General features: G+C 39.9%; 1 protein-coding gene and 1 pseudogene across 3 annotated transcripts in view; one reads left to right on the forward strand and one right to left on the reverse strand.

The window, feature by feature from the left end:
- The window catches only part of CNNM2 (cyclin and CBS domain divalent metal cation transport mediator 2), a 185,179-nt gene that overhangs the window by 69,358 nt on the left and 99,107 nt on the right, over positions 1 to 16,714 (forward strand). The window lies entirely within an intron of this gene.
- On the reverse strand, positions 2,614 to 3,610 carry LOC133239355 (ubiquitin-ribosomal protein eS31 fusion protein-like; annotated as a pseudogene).

A 16,714-nucleotide genomic window follows, 5' to 3' on the forward strand; every position in this document is an offset into this window, starting at 1 on the left:
CTGCTAAGGGTCTGGGAATGATGAACGGGTGGCTCCTACTGTGCTAAGAGCCAAAATTGACTGCAGTTCATCACAGTTTATCATCTTACCTTCCCCTGGAAGGTGTAAGCATTCAAGGTTCCAAAATAGTTAAATAGCTTCCACCAGTGCAGTTGGCTAGGTGGGAAGACAGATTCTGGTGTGTTATACTTTGGCGACTTCTCCAGAATCCTCTCCCCCATTTAGTTTTATAATATTCACTCATCATTAGAGCAACTATACCCCAATTAAAAAAAAAATCATGCTAAGCAAAAGAAGGCAGTCATAAAAGACCATATAACGTATGATCCCATTTATACAGAATGTCTAGAATACGTAAATCCATGGAGACAGAAAGAATGTAGATCAGTGGTTGCCTAGGACTGAGCTGGGGGTTGGTGGAAAATAGGGAGCGACTGCTAGCGATTGTGGGGTTTCTTTTTTGGGGGCAATGAAAAGATTTTAAAGCTAGATTCTGTGATGGTGACTTGAAGCCCTTAAACTGTACGCTTCATGTGGATGAACTTTAGGGTATGTAATTTCTAACCCAATAAAGCTGTTTTAAAAAACAAAAAAATAGTCACTTGTCAGATCTTGGCTGCGTATTTCCTTTTTGCCTAACTGTAATGGTTTATATAATGAAGGTCTAGAAACACGTAGAAGATACCATCCTGACTCTGGCTAAGAACTGTCTCGTGAAGGCAGGATCTCCCTTATCTATTGCTGCCTAACAACCACTCCCAAATTTAGTGGCTTAAAACCACCACCACTTTACTGATTGTGATGCTGTAGTTCAGAAATTCATCATAGGTGGTGGTCTCTGCTCCAGTGATGTTTGCTGGGCTCACTCAAGGGGCTGCATTCACCTGGTGGCTGGAAGGTAGGAGGTGGCTTCACTCACGTGTGGCCTTTGTCCTGGTTGTCACCTGGGGTGCCACAGTTCTTCTCCTTGGGCCCTTCTGTCTGCATGGCCTTCTCTCCAGCAGGATAGGCTGAGCTTCTTCACGTGGTGTCTGGTTTCCTGGACAGTGGAAACTGTCAGCTTTCTTAGGCCCAGAGTTGACACAGCCGTCACTTCTGATAATTCTGTTGATTGAGTCACAGGGCAGCTCAAGTTCAGGTAGAGAGGAAACAGACTCTACCTCTTAATGGGAGGAGTAGTCCTGTGTCTGCAGGTTTAGGAGGAGTTGGGGGTACCTGTCTTTGCAGAATATCTACCACAGGAATCTTGGTAGATAGACCACAGGCAGTCATTTGACTCAATGTAGAATCAAAACAACTGAATTATACTGAAGTTCTAATTGAATGTGAGCTGTCCAGGGCATCACTTCTCCCCTTTTCGAATGTATGCTCCATGTAGGCAGGGTTTTTTATGTTTGGTTCGTTGCTTTATTCCAGCTGGACAGCAGCACCTGGCTTTGACAGAGGCTCAGTAAGTATCTGTTTTGTGGTGGTGGTAACAGAAGAAGGATTGGTGTGGAGCCACTCCAATAGAGAAGCTGCTCCAAGTCTGGGAAAAGAGTAGTGGGTATGAATCAGTGTCTCAGAGGTGGAGAGACAACATTTATTCACTATTCTGCAACATGAATTGAGGCCGCCTACGCCCGATGTGAGGGGGAAGGAAGAGCCCCTCCCTTGAGGAAGGGGATCCCAATATCTCAGTGCCTGACATGCGCTAAGTCATAGACAAGAGTGGGGTCCTCTGGGGGTGATGGTGGAGGCTTCAGCATGGGTGCTTGGATGGGACTGAGCAAGGTGAGTGTGATGGAAGTGTGACTGAAACAGAGCTGAAGACACCGATAAAAAATGATGGGTATGGGATATGAGTGTGACTGAGAAAGTCCAGAGGCTTGAAAATAGTCACCTACAAGATGTATTTTTCAGATAAATGGTAAGACTCTCCCCCTCTAAGTCCTTAAACATGGGTGTTATGTGATGGAAACTAGATTTGAGTTTCTGAATTTTGGTGCAGAAATTTTTTGTCAAAGAAGGCAGGCCATTCATTATTAGGATTGGTGAATTCACTGATGGTGGTTATTCACCTTATGTAGTTTTAGAATGCTTTAGATGTTTGCAAAGAGCATTGCCAAATACATGTGCTTGGGTGAAAGGGAAAAATAAGAGTACTGGTATGTGGCAGTGTCTTGCTCCCCTTCTTCCTGAGCAAGTGATCTCGGCTCCTGTGTGTGGTGAGTGAACCAGGAAAGAAGAGAGACGAGCGTTCCGAATACTGAGTTCCATTAGGTAAACAGAAGTATTTTTAAAGTCCTCTCCCTGAATCACTTATGTCCATTCAGACAAGCAAACCCCCGTCGCTGAAGCCCAGGCAACATGTTCGGATGAACCGGGGAACTGTTCGTTCTTTTCGGTCATCTTGAAAAACTCCTGAAGAAAAGTACTCTTCCTTCAGTGAGTAAGTTCTGTCTTATCTAAAAACGTAGCTGTGGTCTTTTTTCCTTGCCTCTTCCCCTGAGGCTGCTTCAGCAAATAATTTTTTTAAATTGAGGCTGGCCTGTTGTGCCAGGGAAGAAAAAACTCTTGTGTGAGTTCCCAGTTGAAGTGAGTGATGTCTAACTACACTAAGAAGATGAAACACTTAAATGTACTTTGGGTTTTTTAAAATGTCCTCTTCACTCATTTGTTGAACTCTAGGGCTCCTAGTTCTTTGAAGGTAATTAGTATGGTAGGAAGAGTATCTTTTTTAAAAAAAAATTTATGGTCATGCTGCACAGCATGCTGGATCCTAGTTCCCCAAACCAGGGATCGAACCTCTGTCCCCTGCAGTGAAGGCACAGAGTCTTAACCACTGGACCACCAGGGACGTCCCCCGTGTCATTGCAGTCCCTTACATTTCCAGTCCCTTGGGCTTTCAGGTGGACCGGGCATAAGGCCGGTGATAGCAGTGAGGAGAGAACAAGCCCAGTTCCTAATCTAGAACACTCGTCACCAACCCTGCATACTGCGTTTCTTTTGTGTAATCTTTTTTTTAGCCTGTTAGTTCATGTCTTTTGTTAACCAGTGTAAAATTACTTGTTTTCTGGTTTCTTGAAACAGCAGATCAGACCACATAGGCCACAATAGCATCTGTCAAAGTGACTGGCCATAAAAGCCAGCACCCACATTCATCTGAAGGGCACTCCCTCGGAAGGTGGCTTATTTTTACCATTCTCATCTACCTTACGGTATTTTGGGACAGCCAGCTTAACCTTCTTTCCCTCATTCTTTTCGGAGTGGTGTAAGATTCTCTCTTAGCACCACCACACAAGATGAAGAGTGGCCTCCTTTGGATGTTGAAGTCAGAGTCCGTCTTCCAGTTGCTTGCCAGCAAAGAGAAGTCTTTGATCAGAAGGAAATTCCTTATCCTGGATCCTGGTCTTTACATTTTCTGTTGTATCCGGGGGTTCAACCTCCAGAGTGATGGTCATCATGGTAACCTGCATCTTGGCTGCTTTTCCTTGGTGGATGGTGGATTTAGTGTAACCTCGATCCTCTTTCTGACCTGTCCACTTTTTGAATTGTGAGGTGTGAGAGGAGTGTCTTCATCCCTTCCTTAACGTGCAGTGCCTTGATTGGTTGTTTGAGGGGGTGGACTTTTAAAGATCTTTGCAGAAATGTACTATATTGTTTCTTTTACCCCATCCTCCAACCAAACAGAGAGGTTTCCTTATCGTTGGAGAGTGAGAAGAGATCTCTAAGACTGAGACCTGTCAGGAAGGAAGAACTCTCCCTCTACCCTTTTAGGTTCTCTCTAGGCTAGGAATTAAATTGACATGAGTCAGATCAACAGAAGAAACTAAAACTTTTAAAATTTATTTTTAAAATTAAAGGAAAATTGTTTTACAGAATTGTCTTGGTGTCTTCTAAACATCAACATGAATCAGTCATAGGCATACATATGTATATGTATCCCCTCCCTCTTGAACCCCCCTCCCACCTTCCTTCCCACGCCTCTAGGTTGTTATGGAGCCCCAGTTTGAGTTCCTTGAGTTGTGCAGCAAATTCCCACTGGCTATCTATTTTACACATGATAATGTAAATTTCCATGTTTGGAAAAACTAAAATTTAATTTTGGATTGCCAGATGGGTTGAGGATATGGAAGGGAGAGAAATAGGTAAGGGATATTAACAGGTACAAACTTCCAGTTGCAAAATAAATGAGTCACAGTCATGAAATGTACGATATGGGATATATTCAATAATTATGTAGTATCTTTGTATGGTGATAGGTCATAATCACTTATTGTAGTAATCCTTTTGAAATGTTTAGAATTATCAAATCACTGTTGTGTAATAGGAACTAACATTTAATAATAGGTTAACTATATTTCAAGAATAAACCACAGATCAAATTTGTGGTTACTGGAGGTGGAGGGGAGAAGGAAGAGGAATTGGATGAAGGCAATGAAAAAGTAGAAACTTCCAGTTATCAGAAAAAGAAGTCCTAAGGAACCTGATTAAACTTAAAAGCTTTTTGCACAGCAAAGGAAACTATAAGCAAGGTGAAAAGACAACCCTCAGAATGGGAGAAAATAGCAAATGAGATAACTGACAAAGGATTAATTTCCAAAATATACAAGCAGCTCAGACAACTCAATGCCAGAAAAACAAACAACTCAATCAAAAAGTGGGGAGAAGACCTAAAGACATTTCTCCAAAAAAGGCATATAGATGGCTAACAAGCACATGAAAAGATGCTCAACATCACTCATTATTAGAGAAACGCAAATCAAAACTACAATGAGATACCACCTTACACCGGTCAGAATGGCCATCATCTAAAGGTATACAAACAATAAATGCTGGAGAGGGTGTGGAGAAAAGGGAATGCTTTTTCACTGTTGGTGGGAATGTAAATTGATACAGCTACTATGGAAGATTATATGGAGATTCCTTAAAAAAACGAGGAATAAAACTACCATATGACCCAGCAATCCCACTGCTAGGCATATACCCTGAGAAAACCAAAATTGAAAGAGACACATGTATCCCATTGTTCATTGCAGGACTGTTCATTGCAGGACTATTATTCATAATAGCTAGATACATGGGAAAGAGACATGTATCCCATTGTTCATTGCAGGACTATTATTTATTATAGCTAGAACATGGAAGCAACCTAGATGTCCACTGACAGATGAATGGATAAAGAAGTTGTGGTACATATTTCACAATGGAACAGTACTCAGCCATAAAAAGGAATACCTTTGGGTCAGTTCTAATGAGGTGAATGAACCTAGAACCTATTAAACAGAGTGAAGTAAGTCAGAAAGAGAAAGATAAATACATATTCTAATGCATATGTACGGAATCTAGAAAAATGGTACTGAAGAATTTATTTACAGGGCAGCAGCAGTGGAGAAACAGACATAGAGAATGAACTTCTGGACGTGGAGAGAGGGGAGGAGAGGGTGAGATGTATGGAAAGAGTAACATGGAAACTTACATTACCATATGTAAACTAGATAGCCAATGGGAATTTGCTGTATGGCTCAGGAAACTCAAACAGTGGCTCTGTATCAACCTAGAAGGGTGGGATGGGGAGGGAGGTTTAAAAGGGAGGGGCTATATGTATACCTATGGCTGATTCATGTTGAAGTTTGACAGAAAACAGCAAAATTCTGTAAAGTAATTATCCTTCAATTAAAAAAAGAAGTCCTAGGGATGTGACAGTTAATACTGTGTTACATATGAAAGTTGTTAGGATTTACTACCAAGAATTTTCATCACAAGGAAAAACTTTTTGTATCTATATGAGATGATGGATGTTTACTAATTATAACAAGATTAGTAAACATTCATCATCTCATGGATATTTTGTGATGATTTCATGATGTCAAATTATAATACTATACATCTTAAACTTATGCACTGCTGATGTATGTTAAGTATATATCATAAAATTGGAAGAAAAGTATTTGTTACACATGAAAATTGCATATATGTGAGAGGGTCAGTGTCCCTATATATGTGAGCGGTTGAGAGACAGAAAGGTAAAATGAAGTACACATGCCATACTGAACTAAGAAATGGTGTAAGGTGCTGGGCTGGGGCCTCAGAAATTGTGGTCCTAGGAAATTTGTCATTTTCAATGAGTGTGTTCTCTCTCTTCTTCTCTCTCATGAAATCCTTTCTAGCTAAAATGAGATAGAGATAATTGGAGGAAATAAGACATTGATTAAAATGGATATTTTTATTAATTATTTTGGATTGCCTTCTTTTTAAATTGTGGTATATGATCTCAGGATTTGAACTGTGACGTCTGATTTTCTCCCATTACGGTGATCTCCCACTTTTCGTCATTGGTTTGCTTAGCTCTTAGAATTTTGATTACTTTGTTTCTTAGTTTCCATCATATGTTAAAAAGCCATACTAACTTTAAAAATATTTGAGGGAGTAGAGGGAAGGCCGGTCTAAACTAACTAGCTTAAAATTATAAACACAGTATTTTTCTTTTTTTAACTGCTTTAAAAATTTTTACATATCCAGTATATTTTACTCTTTTAAGGTTCTCATTATCTATTTTATACATAGTGTCAACAGTGTATATATGTCAATCTCAGTCTCCCAATTTGCCTCGCCCCACCCTCCCCTTACCCCTTGGTATCCATACGTTTGTTCTTTGTCTCTATTTCTATTTCTGCTTTGTAAATTGTCTATACATGTTTTCAGATTCCACATATATGCATGGGATAATATGTGATATTTGTTTTTCTCTTTCTGACTTCACTCTGTATTAGTCTCTCTTTTCAACTGTGTCTCTACAAATGACCCAGTTTCGTTCCTTTTTCTGACTAGTGTTCCACTGTGTTTATGGCCCACATCTTCTTTATCCATTCCTCTGCTGACGGACATTTAGATTGTTTCCATGTCCTGGCTCTTGTAAATAGTGCGGCAGTGAATGTTGGAGTGCGTGTGTCTTTTTGAATTAGGCTTTTCTCTGGGAATACGCCCAGTAGTGGGATTGCTGGGTCGCATGGCAGTTCCATTTTTAGTTCTGTAAGGAGCCTCCATAGTGTTCTGCATAGTGGATTTATCAGTTTACATTCCCACTAGCAGTAGGAAGATTCCGTTTCCTCCACACCCTCTCCATCATTTACCGTGTGTGGACTTTGGGATGATGGCCATTCTGACCAGTGTGAGCTGATACTTCATTGTAGTTTTGATTTACATTTCTCTAATAATGAATGATGTTGAGTGTCTTTCCATGTGTTTGGCCATCTGTACGTCTTCTTTGGAGAAATGTCTGTTTAGGTCTTCCACCCATTTTTTGATTAGGCTGTTTTTTTTGATATGGAGATGCATGAGCTGTTTGTTTATTTGGAGATTAATCCTTTGTCACTTGCTTTGCTAAACAGTATTTTTCAAGGAATGTATATTATCATTTGTGTGTATATGTGTATATCAGTTCAGTTGCTCAGTCGTGTCCGACTCTTTGTGACCGCATGGACTGTAGCACGCCAGGCTTTCCTGTCCATCACCAACTCCCGGAGCCTACTCAAACTCATATCCATTGCATTGGTGATGCTGTCCAACCAGCTCATCCTCTGTTGTCCCCTTCTCCCACCTTCAATCTTTCCCAGCATCAGGGTCTTTTCCAATGAGTCAGCTCTTCGCATCAGGTGACCAAAGGATTGGAGTTTCAGCTTCAGCATGAGTCCTTCCAATGAATATGCAGGACTGATCTCCTTTAGGATGGACTGGTTGGATCTCCTTGCTGTCCAAGGGACTCTCAAGAGTCTTCTCTAATACCACAGTTCAAAAGCATCAATTCTTCGGTACTCAGCTTTCTTTATAGTCCAACTCTCAAATCTGTACATGACTACTGGAAAAACCATAACTTTTACTAGACGGACCTTTGTTGGTAAAGTAGTGTCTCTGCTTTTTAATATTCTGTCTAGGTTGGTCATAGCTTTTCCTCCAAGGAGTAAGCATCTTTTAATTTCATATAAATAATTATTTATATATCTATGTATAAAATGTAAACCACATGTTACCTTGCATGATCTTTAAGGAATTTTCAGTTACCTGAGTCTTAATTTTGCATGTATATAGATATGTTTAAGTGCTTGAGGCTACTTTGAAAGAGTTCTTAGTAGTTTAACCAGTAGTAACCCTTAAGGTCTTGGATGTGCTCTTAGTAAACTTTTTTTTTTTTAATTCTCATAGCCAGGGTGAGAGTCCATTTAGCTCAGTTGTATGAGTGATTATATTATTAAGTAGAGTGGCACTACTAGGGCTTCAGGAGACTCTCTAGTGCTCTCCATATACATGTGCATTTGCATGACTATTACATCCACTACACACGCTGATGTATATGTGCACATGTACTACAGTCCCTGAGCACACCATGTATTGTGGGCAATTGGAGGACATGATCTTTGGGTATAAACTGAGGGCAGGAAGCATGGCCCTTGGCATTCTTCTTCTGTGTAAACGTATCTGCCAAAGACTTTGCTTGGTGCCCGTCTTAGTTGGGGGTAGCCTTTACGAGAAGCAGCTCCAGTCCTTTCTGCCTTCTGTCTGGGTGCTGATGAATGGGAGGGGAGGCTGTGCTGGGGGAAGGCTGGGAGGCTGAGCTGTGCACAGTCGGCCTTCTTGTGAGTGGGGTGTGACTCCTTGCCTGTTCCTGATTCTCTTGCTGCCACAGCATAAGCTCAGTATTTAAGAGCACAGGTTTTGGTGTCAGCCCTAGATTTGAACCTTGGCACTCTCATTTTCCAGCTGTGGGATCTGTCTTGAACAAATCTAGTTAATCTCTCCAAGCTTCATTTTCCTGATCTAGAAAATGGGAATCATAATTAAACCCTCACCAGTACATTTACTCAAGGATGGATTTTCAATAGTGGAAGATGGGGAATCTACGTGTCCCCCATCCTTGTATGCAGCCAACTGGTAAATACAAAGTATTCAAACAATTTCTGGAAAGTTCTGAAAACCAAACCTTGAATTTGCTGTATATGCCAGCAACTATTTACATAGTATTTATATTGTATTTACATCTGTTTACATAGCATTTACATGTTGTGTGTTTGTGTTTGTGTGAAAGTTGCTCAGTTGTGTCCAGCTCTTTGTGACCCCATGGACTGTAGCCTGTCAGGCTCCTCTGTCCATGGAATTCTCCAGGCAAGGATACTGGAGAAGGCTCTTCCCAATCCAGGGATTGAACTCAGGTCTCTGGTATTGCTGGCAGATTCTTTACCATCTGAGCCACCAATGTTATATAAGTAGTTGTAAATATAATGCAAATACTGTGTAAATAGTTGCCTATGAGGGAGATTGAAGTTTTGTTATTTTATTTTGCCATTTTTTCCCCTGAAATCTTTGATCCACAGTTAGTTTAATTCAGATGTGGAACCCACAGAGGGAGAGGACTAGCTGTATTATATTGAGGAATTTTGAGTATATAGGTTTGTTAGGAAAGGATATTGGTCTATAGTTCTCCTTCAGTGTTTCTCTTTGGAATCGCATTAGTGCTGGTCTCATAGAATGGGAAGTGTGCCTTCCTCTTATATTTTCTGTAGTGAAAAGTGAAAGTGAAAGTTATTAAGTTGTGTCCAACTCTTTGTGACCCCATGGACTATACAGGAATTCTCCAGGCCAGAATGCTGGAGTGGGTAGCCTTTCCCTTCTCCAAAGGATCTTCCCAACCCAGGGATCGAATCCAGGTCTCCCACATTGCAGGGAGATTCTTTACCAGCTGAGCCACAAGGGAAGCCCATTTTCTGTAGAGACTATATATATTTAGCATTACTTCTTTTTTAGATGTTTGGTAGAAGGAAATGGCAACCCACTCCAGTATTCTTGCCTAGAGAATCCCATGGACAGAGGAGCCTGGCAGGCTACATACAGTCCATGGGGTCGCAAGAGTCGGACACGACTTCACGACTAAAGAGGGAGAGAGAATTTACCAGTGGAAATCATAGGGGCCTGGAGAATTTTTCCCCTGAAGATTTTTTTTTTTAACTGAAGTATAGTTGCTCTACAATATTTTATGAGTTACAGATGTATACCACAGTGATTCACAGTTTGTAAAGGTTATACTGCATTTATAGTTAGGGATTAGAGCCAGTATTTTACAGTAACTAATCCCTGTGTTGTACAGTATATCCTTGTAACTCACCTAATAGTTCGTACTCTTAATTCCCTCCTCCATTATTGGCCCTTCTCTCCTACCCTCTCCCACTGTTAACCACTCGTTTGTTCTCTGCATCTGTGAAATGATAGACAAAAGGTTTTTGTCTATAGTTAAATTTTGTTAAATGTTTGAGTTCTCCCTTTCACCTTGGATAAGTCTTGATGGCTTGGAGTTTTTAAGGAATTGGCCCATTTACCTAAATTGTTGAATTTGTGTTGTAGCATTGTTTGCAGTCTTCTCTTCTTTTAATGCCTGTATTGAAATTCCCTCCTTTCATTCCTGACAAAAATTCGTGTTGTCTGTTTTTTTCTTTGTTATTCTTGCTAGAGATTTATCAATTTTGTAGACTTAAAAAACACACCAAAAAACAGAAGTTTGGTTTTACCTGTTTAAGTGGTTAGAACAGTAGTGCCTTTACCTTTTTTTCATCTTCCCTCTTATAATTCCAACTTGTGGTATCTTTTTACTTTTTGTTTTTAAAAGTAAAGGACTTCATCAAAGCTGGTGAGATTTTTATTCCATTCTGTAATGTAACTGCAATTTAGATGTCTTTGCTTTGTATATAGGTTGAATCTATAAATCACTTACATTATTATGAAAACATAAATACTGTTCACTTCTCATCCTAGCACTGTATCCTGATTACCTTTCCTTTCTTATGTGGTCTTTTTTCTAAAATGTCATTCTTTCTTGACATACTCCCTGATTATGATGGAACATATCCTTAAGAACCACCTTATTGAAAAATGTGAAGGAAGTACACTTTTTGAGTCCTTTTATTCCCTCTGTACATATAATGGCTGGTTGGGTTGGGTGTTTTCCCTGAGAATTCTGATGGATTTGTATACTATCTGTTAGCGTCCAGTCTCAGTGATGAGGAGGCCAGTCCAATCCCAATGCTTGTTCCTGGGTAGAGGTCTGATTTTATATGTGATCTTTGAGAGATTGCAATGATACATCTTGACATAAACCTTTTAAAATTTGTTGTATTGGCCATTGGTAGGCCATTTTAGTTTGAAGATGCATGTTCTTTGCAAATACTACTTGGCTAGTTTTTCCTGTTTTCTTGATTTTCTTTCTGAAATTCGTAACTGGAGACTCCTATTGATTGCCATGTAGCAAACTACCCCAAATGTTAGTGGTTTAACGTTTAAAAAGTCATTTTATCACACGCACAGATAGATTCTGTGGATCTCAGACAGGGCATAACAGGGATGGCTTGCTCTGTTCTCTGAAATCTAGGGTTTCAGCTAAGAAGCAGCAGCTGGCGGGCAGAATCAGCTGGAGACTTCTTCACTCCCATGTCTAGTGCTCACACTTGAAGATGCTGCTCAGCTGAAACTCCTGGCCAGAGCATTTCTGCATGGCTTTTCTATTGACTTGAATGTGTATGCATGATGGCTGTGTTCTGAGAGGGAGAGTTTGCCCAGGGAACTTTTTGGAGATGACCTGTCCAGAGATGAAATATCCCAATAGAACATGAGGACGCTACTGGGTTGCTTCTGACCTGGTTCCAGAAATTGCTTCACTTCTCATTTTTTGGTTTCCGATGAGTCAGAGCCAACCAGACCCAAGGGGAGGGGAATTAGACCCCATATTACTCCACTACAAAAGATAAATATGATAAAGTGCTGGATTTCTAATCTAAATATATGGGAAAATAATGCCTTTGTCTGAATATTGAAACATTTAAATTTCGATAATACCTCCTGCTGAGTCCTTGTTCCTGAGGAGTATTTTCTAGTTGTAGAGCTCTCTCGTGAAAACAACAGTTAGTTAAGTATAAAGAAACAGAATGACCAAATGATCTATTTAGAATAAGCGTCAAAGTAAGGTAGTAGGAGACCTGGGTTTGATCTCTGGGTTGGGAAGATCCTGTGGAGAAGGAAAGGTTACCCACTCTGGTATTCTGGCCTGGAGAATTCCATGGGCTATATAGTCCATGGGGTGGCAAAGAGTCAGACACAACTGAATGACTTTCACTTCAAGGTAGTAGGAAGAAAGAGAAAGTAGAAGTAAAAATGAGGCTGACCATTTGCTAAGGAATGCTGTAGGGGAAGTGATCTGGAGGGCTGCAGTAGCAGTAGGCGCGCAGATCAAAGGGAAGCAGATTGTGCTCACAAACCCTGCTAGGAACCTGGAGAGCTGATGCTTCAGCTAAGGAACATTGTACCATATTCTCCCAGTAGCTTGTTATTACCAAGGCAAATCCAGGTTACTTCATGCCAGTGGAGGTCCAGGGGAAAGGAATGACTAGATCTCAGGTTACTTTGATAGATGTTTGTTCATTTTAAAGCCAAATACTTGAGTAGCTCAAATGGTAAAGAATCTACTTGCAATGTGGGAGACCCAGGTTTGATCCCTGGGTTGGGAGGATCCCCTGGAGAAGGGCGTGGCAACTCACTCCAGTATTCTTGCGTGGAAAACCCACGGACAGAGGAGCCTGGCAGACTACAGTCCATGGTGTTGCAAAATGTTGGACATGCCTGAGCGACTAACGTAATATTGCTTAAAGAGAGAAGTCTTTGTCGCCCGCGTAAAAAACCTCACTGAACAGTGGGAAATGTAGATGAAATAAAGCCTTTTTTCAAAGTAAGGAGAATGAGTGTATTCATTATAGTAAATAGTTTATCTGATCATTTACAATTAATCCATTGATATTTTCTATATACCCAAGTAGAAGGTAAAGAGTTTTCTGTTTGAATTTGAAATACCATTGAAGAAATATGTACAGACACTCTGAAATACAGCAAGTGCATGACTTGAATGCCATGTGTGAACATTCCTATGCTGTGCTGATGGGCAGTCTTCAGTTTTGTTATTTTCTTGCCACATGGTCACAGTCACCAGAAGGGTTAAAGAAGAAAAGTTGCATTCCTAAAGTTTCAACTTCCTTTCCTTTTTCCTGTGAAGGAAATATTATTTCTGTCTTTTCTCCAATCAACTGCTATTGTATTTCTTGACTTCTTCTTTCTATGTTTTTCTTTCAATTGACATTATAGACTTTGAGGACCTTAAAGAATTAATTTAAATGACTGTGAAGGGGGACAAAAGTCACAGTATTTTTAAAAGACCTTGAAAAATGCCTTTGCTTAGTATTAAAAATAATGTTCTGTGTTATCACGGTTAGGTAACTAGAATATCATAGTTCAGTTCACTTCAGTCACTCAGTTGTGTCCAACTCTTTGTGACCCCATGGACCTCAGCATGCAGGCCTCCTTGTCCATCACCAATTCCCAGAGTTCACCCAAACTCATGTCCATTGAGTCGGTGATGCCATCCAACCATCTCATCCTCTGTCGTCCCCTTCTGCCTGCCTGCCTGCAATCTTTCTCAGCATCAGAGTCTTTTCAGATGAGTCAGCTCTTCACACCAGGTGGCCAAAGTATTGGAGTTTCAGCATCAGTCCTTCCAATGAAAACTCAGGGCTGATCTCCTTTAGGATGGACTGGTTGGATCTCCTTGCAGTCCAAAGGACTCTCAAGAGTCTTCTCCAACACCACAGTTCAAAAGCATCAATTCTTCGGCGCTCAGCTTTCTTCACAGTCCAACTCTCACATCCATATGTGACTACTGGAAAAACCATAGCCTTGACTAGATGGACCTTTGTTGGCAAAGTAATGTCTCTGCTTTTGAATATGCTATCTAGGTTGGTCATAACTTTCCTTCCAAGGAGTAAGCATCTTTTAATTTCATGGCTGCAGTCATCATCTGCAGTGATTTTGGAACCCCCAAAAATAAAGTCAGCCACTGTTTCCACTATTTCCCCATCTATTTCCCATGAAGTGATGGGACTGGATGCCATGATCTTCGTTTTCTGAATGTTGAGGTGTAAGCCAACTTTTTCACTCTCCTCTTTCACTTTCATCAAGAGGCTCTTTAGTTCTTCTTTCCTTTCTGCCGTAAGTGTGGTATCATCTGCGTATCTGAGGTTATTGCTCTCTTTCCCGGCAATCTTGATTCCAGCTTGTGCTTCATCCAGGCCAGCGTTTCTCATGATGTATGCTGCATATACGTTAAATAAGCAGGGTGACAATTCCTGTTTGGAACCAGATTTTCCGTGTCCAGTTCTAACTGTTGCTTCCTGGCCTGCATACAGATATCTCAAGAGGCAGGTCAGGTAGTCTGATATTCCCATCTCTTTAAGAATTTTCCACAGTTTGTGGTGATCCACACAGTCAAAAGCTTTGGCATAGTCAATAAAGCAGAAATAGATGTTTTTCTGGAACTCTCTTGCTTTTTCAATGATCCAGCAGATGTTGGCAATTTGATCTCTGGTTCCTCTGCCTTTTCTAAAACCAGCTTGAACATCTGTAAGTTCATGGTTCATGTATTGCTGAAGCCTGGCTTGGAGAATTTTGAGCATCACTTTATTAGCGTGTGAGATGAGTGCAATTGTGCGGTAGTTTGAGCATTCTTTGGCATTGCCTTTCTTTGGGATTGGAATGAAAACTGACCTTTTCCAGTCTTGTGGCCACTGCTGAGTTTTCCAAATGTGCTGGCATATTGAGTGCAGCACTTTCACAGCATCATCATTTAGGATTTGAAATAGCTCAGCTGGAATGCCATCACTTCCACTAGCTTTGTTTGTTGTGATGCTTCCTAAGGCCCACTTTACTTCACATTTCAGGATTTCTGGCCCTATCTGAGTGATCACACCATCGTGGTTATCTGGGTCAGGAAGATCTTTTTGTATAGTTCTTCCGTGTATTCTTGCCACCTCTTCTTAATATCTTCTGCTTCTGTTAGGTCCATACCAATTCTGTCCTTTATTGAGCCCATCATAGTTAGGTAGCTAGAATAGTCCACAAAAGTTTGTTAACTGTATTATTGCTGAGTCCAATACTGTATTTAAGTGGTAGATTTTAGCAACTCTTTAATTTTTAAATAGGTTTTTTTTAAGTTTTTTTTTTTTTTTGCCACATGACATGTGGATCTTAGCTCCCTAAACAGGGATCTAACCTGTGTCCCCTATAGTGGGAGTACAGAGTTCTAACCACTGGACCACCAGGGAAGCCTCTCCCATAAACAGCTTTCTATGAAAAAAATCTTACAACAACTTACGACCTTATTTCTATGGGAGATTTTATTTCTGATTTAGAAACATAATACAACCTGCTATAATTTAGATATTGAGTGTATGTAAAAGTTTGTTTCAAATTCTGATGAATAAATATACTGGAAACACAGATGTAAAGTCTAGTGTTTTGGTTTTAATATTTATGTATACAGCAGCATTCTAAAGTGTTAAGTTCCACAGGCTATAGACCAGCTATATTTAAGTTGTCTGTTTAAATATTTGTAAAGTGTAATTTCTATGGAAAAGCAGTTCAGGAAAAAGACCCATAGAGTATAGGTTAAAAGTACTGTTATGTGATAGAATATGAAGGTTCTAATCAATGTAATGTATTTTATTCAGAGATAAAACTGCAATGGATATGTCTACTTCTATCTTCTTGGCAGTCCCATTAGATTTCTAACGTGATTTCATTTCCTCCCTCTTAACAAATGACCAAGTATGTAGTAATATATAGCAACTCAAGGAATGAAAACACTGAAAGGATAAAAGGATAAACTGATGTTACCTCTGGACTTATGAAGGTTTAGAACAGATATCTCCTTGAGCATAAAAAGTCATACATTTAGCATGACTTGCACTACACAGGATATATCCCATGTTGATAGCCTTATGTCAGCATTCAGGTTTTATTTCTTCCCCCTGTTTCTGGATATCTTTAAGTTAGAGAGTTTGTAAAATCTATTTTGATGCTGCATAAAATGGTACCTACCTAGGTGGCTTTTATAGAAACATTTTCATGAGTAATTCTCTCCTGCTTTGTAAAAGCGGGATGAGTTACTTATTTATACTGGCTTTCTTATTCACAGTGCAAATATGACTTCAGGTGGGGTGGGAACTCATGAGATGCATACTTCTTATATTTGCAGAGTAGATTTACCAGCCTCTAGAGGAAGGAAGTCCCTCAGGACTCTCTTTAGTGTAATAGCAAAGGAAATTAGAATGGCCTGGCTAACCACATCAATATGCATAATTGACAAGTTACTCAATACTCCTAAAGATAAGTACTTTCCACTCTTTTCTTTTCGCTATCAAATGTAACCGTATGTATTATTCCTAGGCTACTGTTTTGTTCTAGAAATTAACATGTATCCTTTATGTGTATATGCTAATTAAGAGTGGACAGCTTCATGGAACTTGAAAAAATACTGTGGTGCCTCTAGGCAGGATGGTCTTTAAAATATCAATGTGTTGGTGATAGGTGATATATATAATCTCCAGCCCCTACCAGGATAAGGTAGGTGCCCAGGTTGGAAAGGAAGAAGTAAAACTATGTTTGCAGATGACATGATCTTGTATATATTTATAGAAATTCCTAAGGTATCCAGTATAGAACTATAAGAATTAGTGAGTGAGTTCACCTGGATATCAGGGAGGGTAGCAATAGTATAGGAAAGTCATTTGTATTTTTATGCATTTACAATGAACAATTCAACAATGAGATTAAGACATTTCTATTTATAGTCAGAATACTTAGGAATCTA

This window comes from Bos javanicus, chromosome 26 (genome assembly GCF_032452875.1).
Source record: "Bos javanicus breed banteng chromosome 26, ARS-OSU_banteng_1.0, whole genome shotgun sequence".
Lineage (NCBI taxonomy): Eukaryota > Metazoa > Chordata > Mammalia > Artiodactyla > Bovidae > Bos > Bos javanicus.